Source organism: Castor canadensis, chromosome 2, assembly GCF_047511655.1.
Source record: "Castor canadensis chromosome 2, mCasCan1.hap1v2, whole genome shotgun sequence".
NCBI classification, from domain to species: Eukaryota; Metazoa; Chordata; class Mammalia; order Rodentia; family Castoridae; genus Castor; species Castor canadensis.
The window spans coordinates 31,740,798-31,747,852 of NC_133387.1; the positions used below are offsets into that span (position 1 = coordinate 31,740,798).

Genomic DNA, 7,055 nt, shown 5'->3' on the forward strand with positions numbered 1-7,055 from the left:
TCAGAACAAGAACTGAAGCCAACTGGGTTTTACATCTGAAGTGCTGATTAGAAAGTTGGTGACATCAATAACAGAGCTGGGGAACACTGGAAGAAGGAAAGCATTATTAATTTATTTATTTGGTTTTCTCATTTCCAAGTAGTTTATGTGAGCAGGTCTGGTATGGAGGGTTATGCATCTAAGAAATTTCTGGGCCTCTTGGTGGTAAAGCCTGGCTTGAGTTGGTTAAGTAGGACTAGGGCAGTGGAAACTTGATCTTGGAGTAATGAAACTGCTGGCCAGAGGCGTTTGCTGGCTGTGATCTCCTCCACCTTCAGTATCTGAATGGGCCTGGGCATGGTGCTGGGCACTCACTAGGTATGGGCACTCACTAGGTATGGAGTACCATATGGACTCACTAGGTATGGGTACTCACTAGGTATGCTGGGCACTCACTAGGTATGGAGTCGTGATGTTATTGCAAGACTCATAGTGTAGCCAGATGCTGGAGTTTTCACCCATGGGGAGAGGGTGATTTCTCCAAGTCCTGACTGTCTAGGCAATTTCCCCTGAAGTCTCCTTTATCTTCTTTAGCTGAGTAACAAAACTTTGATTAGGCACACCTCTTCACTGGCAGTGGAGGGGTGGCCCTGAGGCATTGGCAGATGGCAGGTACTGCCACCCCACCTTTCCCTGTCTGCAGTGTGCTGAAGACCCCTTTATGTTATTACCTCTGCTACCCACAAAAGCGGGAAACTCTAGAAGAGTGATTAGGAATTTGATTTTGAATATGTAGTAGTAAAAGTACAAAGGACAACTCCATGTTTATTTCCAGAGAAAATTCTGATTTTCTCTGCAATTGGAGGTATGAATGAAGCTTCAAGAATGTTCTAGGCTCTGAATTGTTGACATTAGAGTTCACATCTGTGGCAGATGAGTAAAGTGATAAGTGGTGGAGAAAGTTGTAAATTCAGGAAGGACGATTACCCTCTGGCTAGTCCTTCCTTGGGGGACAGCAGCGGAGCCCCAGGCAGTTCTTCCTTAGGATTGGCCCTTATAAAACACATTCTTTACATGTCAGGACTTTTTACTTGTCACACACTGTTCTTTGAGTGTGGGTACTCCACATTGACTTTCGCAGATACTCAGCGATCTGGATTTTAAAATGGTTCTAAGAACTGTTACCTAGTTTCACGGTCTTGTTAGCGGCTGTGAAAATGGTCTGAAAAGTACATGCCGTTAAACAAACAGAAGACACACGTGCTTATAACTTTTTTCTCCAGGAGATACACACATCTGTTTAGCTGGTAGTGCCAGCTATTTTCATTCTTCCTCTTCGCCTGCCTTTGCCACAGGCAGTTACAAACCTGGTCAATAATCGACCTGGAGGACAGGATGCCCGGAGCTAGGCTCCCAGCTCAGAGATCCGAAAGTCAGATGGACTTCTGGGGCGGAGCAGGGGCAGGGCATGACGTAGTACCTGTCAGCGCCGCCGATTGGCGGATAAGAAGGTTGTTCCCTCAGGACTGCCGCTGATTGGCTGCAGGAAGAAGAGGCGTGACGTCCTCAGAAATTGACCAAACACCTCCTCCTTCCCCCGCCCCCATCCCAATTTCTGCTGGAAATTGCAGCCTAACCTACTCGGAGTCTGGAGTTTGGGGCTGCGGGACCAGTTGGCATCCAGAGCGGACTAGGTGAGGAGGGGGCCTGGGAAGGGCTAAGCCGATGGGGACGGGGGACTCGGCCTGGAAGATGCTATGGGGAGCCGCGGGCGGGACTCCAGCTGCCGGCCAGGAGGGGCCCTGGGATCGGCCTCGGGGTTCCAGCGTGCGGGGCGACCCTGGGGGCTCGGCAGGCGGCGAGCACTCGGGCCCCCAGCCAAGCCTTGCTGGGAGAGAAAGGAGGGAGAGCAGTCGCAGCTCCGGAATTTGGAAGTAGGAAGCGGGGAGGGATGGCCAGGCATGTTTCTTTTCTTTTCTTTCTGTTTTTGGCGGGCTGTGGTGGTGCTGTGGCTGGGAATAATGGATTGATGTTGAAGTTGCAGAACGCATACCCTGTGAATTTCCGGAGGCGAATTTGGGGTGACTGTCTGCGGGGGGTGGTGGTGGAGATTGCAGGACTAAGTCCCTGACCTCCCCCTCTACTCCTATCTGCTTGTGGAACTGAAGATGAACTTTCCACGCGGGAGTACGTTCTGCCTGAGACAGAGCCCGCCGGCAAGGGCTGTGCCTGTCCACACTCAACAGAGACAGCACAGCGACAAAGATGGCACTTTGCTGTCAGATGTCCTGAACTCCAGGGACCCTGGAGTGTCTGTGTGGGTCAGTGGGAGCGCTCATTCCGGGAGGGGATACGGGGGACCCCGTGTTTTTTGTTTGAATGGGGCTGACTGTCGCGACAACTTTCAGAAAAGTTTCTGAAAAATTGATTTTCAGAGGAAGGGGTGGAGAGTTTTGGTTTTTTTTTGGGGGGGGGGCAAAGGGAGAGACAGGGAAGAGAGAGAGAGAGAGAAAATGAGTTCACTAACGAACAAGAATTACATTTTCTGATGCTATGGTCCACTATGTATTGCAATGAGAGGAAGGTTTAGGTATGACTAGGACAGTGTAGCTATACAGGATTGAAAGGTCATGAACTTAAGGTGGAGGCTTTCCAATACTTTGTTAACAAAAAACAAAAGAAAACAGATGGCATGGTGTGTCTGAGTGTGTATTTTGTCACTCCCATCCTCACTTTTCCCCATGAAGATGAGTTAACCCAGGGCTACCTAACTTTCTGGCTGTGTAATCTGGTTGCCATTCTGCAAAGTGACTAAGGAGGACAAAGGTTGCATCAGATTTAAGGGAGTAATTTTCCCAGTCTTCCAGAAAGTCATATTTCTTATTGATCTCATTTGTTATGGGTGCAAGAGTAATCAGAACATCCATTTAACTTTATTTATTTATTTATTTTCGGACTGGTGCTTTAATCATTACCAGACCTTAGTTTGGGGTTGCTGAAATAATCCGGTGTTGTGAGCAGTTTCCATTTAACAGAAACGTTTTCCTCTTATTTTTCTTTTATTAAATTTCTCAGAGAAAAAATATTACGAATAGTGATGATTTTCCTAGGTTGAGACCACAAGAAATTCTATGGAACTTGTAAAATTAGAGAAATGCTGTATGTTGGGAATGGGAAGTAACCAAGAACATTATTTCTGTATTAACTGAGTTTGAGATGCAATCCATTATAAGTTGCATCCTGATTTCAGACATGCTAAAGTATGGAAAATATGTCTTAATTTTATATTGTACATCCATGCCTAAAGGAGACTTTCAAGACATGACTTGCTGGGCTCCATTTTTTATCTCCTAGAAAAATGTAAGTGTGTGTGTGAATTAATTACCAAAGTGTGACAAAGAGCAAGAGAAGTTCATGTCTTTTGCTAGTGGAATAGTCGTGCTTACATTTGAGTAATAGTCACTAGTAATAGTCCTTTCTTAAAGTGTAAGACTGTGTATGCATTTAGCACAATTAAACTTCTCAACAGCCTTGAGAGCTAGATGTTAATATGACCTCTATTTTGTAGATGGCAAACAAGCAGTTGGGTTGACATGTGGATCACGGTCACAGAATAAGTTTGGGTGCTGGAAATCCAAGTTATACACTGAGAAGTATACATCTCCTGTTGTAAGCTGTGGCTCCTGGTCAGTGCAATTCAGGCAGAGCTTAGACAAATGCCCGGTGCTGCTCTCTAGTATATTTAGTGCTCTGTTTTCCTGTTTAGTGTACTTCAGGAAGATGTTCATTAATAAAAATTCAATTTATGTTGTAAAATGCTAATGTATTTGTAATCCACAGTACTCAGTCACTACTATGCTTACTAGAATCAGAATGTTAGAGCTGAAAGGTAATTTAATACTACATTATTGTCTGGATGAGGAATCCGAGGTCAAAAGAAGGAACTTATAGCTAGCTGTATGTTGTAGCTCCCAGATCTGGGTTTTCCCACCATCCCATACTATATTTTGGAATGGTGAGATCTTGGCAGAGAATACAGCTGTTCTTTGGAGGGAGGAAAAGAGGTTGTGAACCCCAGTTCTTATGCATGTGTATCTTGTCTGCTGTGTAGGTCATTATGATATTTATTTAAGTTTGCTCATTTATTTATTCATTTTAATTTTGGAACTGATGCACAAAGCATAAAAACTGTATTAACACAGTGTCATGTGGTTTTTTGATACATACTACATTGTGATGTTTAAATCAGGGTAAATATTCCTATCACCTCAAACATTTATCATTTCTTTCTGTTGAAAACATCCAAACTCCTTCTTCCAGCTTTTTAAAATATATAGTACGTTATCATTATCTATAGCCATCCTACTGTGCAATATATTATTCATTCTTTTTTAAACATTTGAAGTTTTTCTATGTGTCAGTCACTGGGAATATAGAAATGGATAAATCACACTTCCTGCTCATTCACAGTTCCACAAGGAGACAGAAAAACACTTGCTTTTCTGCTGTTTCCTCTAACTCCAGTGCAGAACTTCACCTTCCATCTCATTGAAGCTAAATTTGTGAGCTAGACACCAGGAGAATCTTGGGTTTTGTATCTCTGCATAACTTTGAGCAGCTGAGGGCTTGAGAAAATGTGAATTATTTCAGACTAGATTAATTAACACTAATAGACCTCCCCCCAAAGTCTGCTACTTCTTTTTTTAAAGCTTATAGCTATGTAGTTTATAAATGGTTCAACATGGAAGCGTTAAAAGAAAGTACTGATGGAATAGGAAGTGAAAGTATGAAGGCCATTGTTGAAAGCCCCAGCCTGGTTCCAGCCTGGTTCTAGCAAGCTTCAGGGTTGGGAGACATTTAAATTAGTGCTGGGCCACCATCGGATGCCCTGTTACTTTTGGAATTCTTTTGAACCTCCTAGAAACATTAGAATCTGTAGTACAGACCAAGACTCATAGCAATGGGGCCACCTCACTCATTTACATATACCAGTACTTCCTGGTGTATGTAAATATACCATTGTGTATTTTTACCACCGTGTATTTTATTTAAAAATACCAAGCATATCTTAAAAATACTCTTGTATTTTAAAAAGACTGGAAGAGTAAATGTACATATTTTACACTTCTCACTCATTTACTTATGTTTTTTATCTGAAGGCTATATTAACCCTCTCTTTGTCTCTTGATATTTAAACCAGATATACTCTTGATTATTACAAATAATTTGGTATCAAGAAATCTCATTGTATGAATTGCTAGTTTTAGTTTGAATCATCTAATTTTGTTGTGGAATTGTTTAAAAAGACAAATGACACATTTTCTGACTATGGGGGCTACAGATGGAACATTTGGCTTTAATTTCTTCAATAATGAGTGTGTACTTCTTTATTTATGTCCCAGTGGAAGAGACAGAAATTACAAGAAGTCACACTTAGTTCTTATTTTGCACTTGTATTTGCACATTGCTCTGGTTGGATGGTACTGTGCAACTTTAAAATTTTTTCTGGTTGTGTTGCTGCTATAGAAAAGGTTGAAAAGACTTGAAGAATTTTTGATATTTGATTGAAGAATAAAAAGCTCCATGAAGACCTCAGTTTTCTTCATCCACTCATCTTTTATGAATACTACACAAATGAAATGCCTCATTTTATGGCACCAGTGCTACTTGAACAGTAGCAGATAAATAACTTTGTTAAGTTACTTTTAAACAGTTATACCAACTGAAATGTCAGAACATATTAAGACTTTTCCATAGAGGCTTGGGAAATGTTTTTTTTATGAAACATTGAAGACCCTTTACTTCTGTGGGCCTCACTACCCTCCTTTGTAATGTCAGGTTTTAGATTATCTTCTCACAGTTCCATTTGCCCTCTAATATTTAGTTATAATAATCAGTAGTTTGTAATTCATTATCAGAATTTGATTGGCACTGTAGTGGTTAATCTTTTTTTTTTTTTTGTGGTACTCCAGTTTGAAATTCAGGCTTCATGATTGCTACTCAGGAGCTCTACAACTTGAGCCATTACACCCACCCAATGTGGTGGTTAATCTTAATAGTCAACTTGATTGGGTTGAGAAGCACTGGAGATCAGTAAAGCACACCTTTTTTTCAGCACAGGATTTTACTATGTGTTTCAGGCTGGCCTAGAACTCTTCGTAGCCCAAGGTGGTTTGGAATTTACTATCTTCCTGCCCCTGCCTCCCAAGAGCTGTGATTACAGGCTTGCACAATCATACCTAGCAGATAGACTCTTTTATTGACAAGCTTCAAGAACTCTGCTTGGATTCCTTCACAAGATTTTTAATGATGGTTACTCAAGGACCAGGAAATAGTTCATGGTCACTGAAAGCAAATGCTGGAAACTATATAGGTGTGTCTGTGAGAAGGTTACAGAGAGGATAAACTGAGGGGTGAAGACTCACTTTAAATGTGACTAACACCTTCTCATATGCTGGTATCCTGGAGGATGAAAAGGGGAGAAAGGAGAATGCTAGCTAGTGTGGGCATTTTCTCTTTCTGCCTCCTGGCAGCCATGATGTAAGCTGCCCTTATCTAGCACACCTTCCCTGCCATGATGGACTGAAACTGAGCCAAAGTAAATCCTTCCTTCCTCCTTTTAAGTTGTTTTGTCAGGTATTTTGCCAGAGTGATGAGAAAAGATAACATGAGTGCCATTTAATTAAATGAATCTACCAATCCTACTTCTGTAAGAACCCATGAAAGTAACAAGGACTGGATTTCTGCTTCTTCTGATCTTTACCAAGTAGTTAACATCATGCTATGCAACCTTATGAACCCCCTCCCAATGTATTTTTTTGAAAAGAAAGTCACAGGCATCCATCCTGTGATCAAGGAGCAAAAGATTCTATTTTGGTAACACTATCAAGTCACTTTCTGGGGCTGGTACAGTGGCTTAAGTGGTAGAGTGCTTGCCTAGCAAGCCTGAGGCCCTGAGTACAAACCCCAGTGCCATACACATACAAAAGAATACACTTTCTGGATTTTATTATATTTTTAATTAAACTTTAGAAAATATTCACTCTATAAACAAATGACTAACCATTTTATGTTAA

At 41.6% G+C, this 7,055-nt stretch overlaps 1 protein-coding gene across 1 annotated transcript in view; it reads left to right on the top strand.

Annotated features, from left to right (window-relative positions):
• The first annotated feature begins 1,515 nt into the window (after positions 1–1,515).
• Aass (aminoadipate-semialdehyde synthase) overlaps positions 1,516–7,055 on the top strand; it is a 67,938-nt gene continuing 62,398 nt past the window's right edge. Inside the window, exon 1 of the mRNA XM_020162416.2 lies at positions 1,516–1,673. The gene's annotated coding sequence lies outside the window, so the exon portion shown is untranslated. The remainder of the gene's footprint in view (positions 1,674–7,055) is intronic.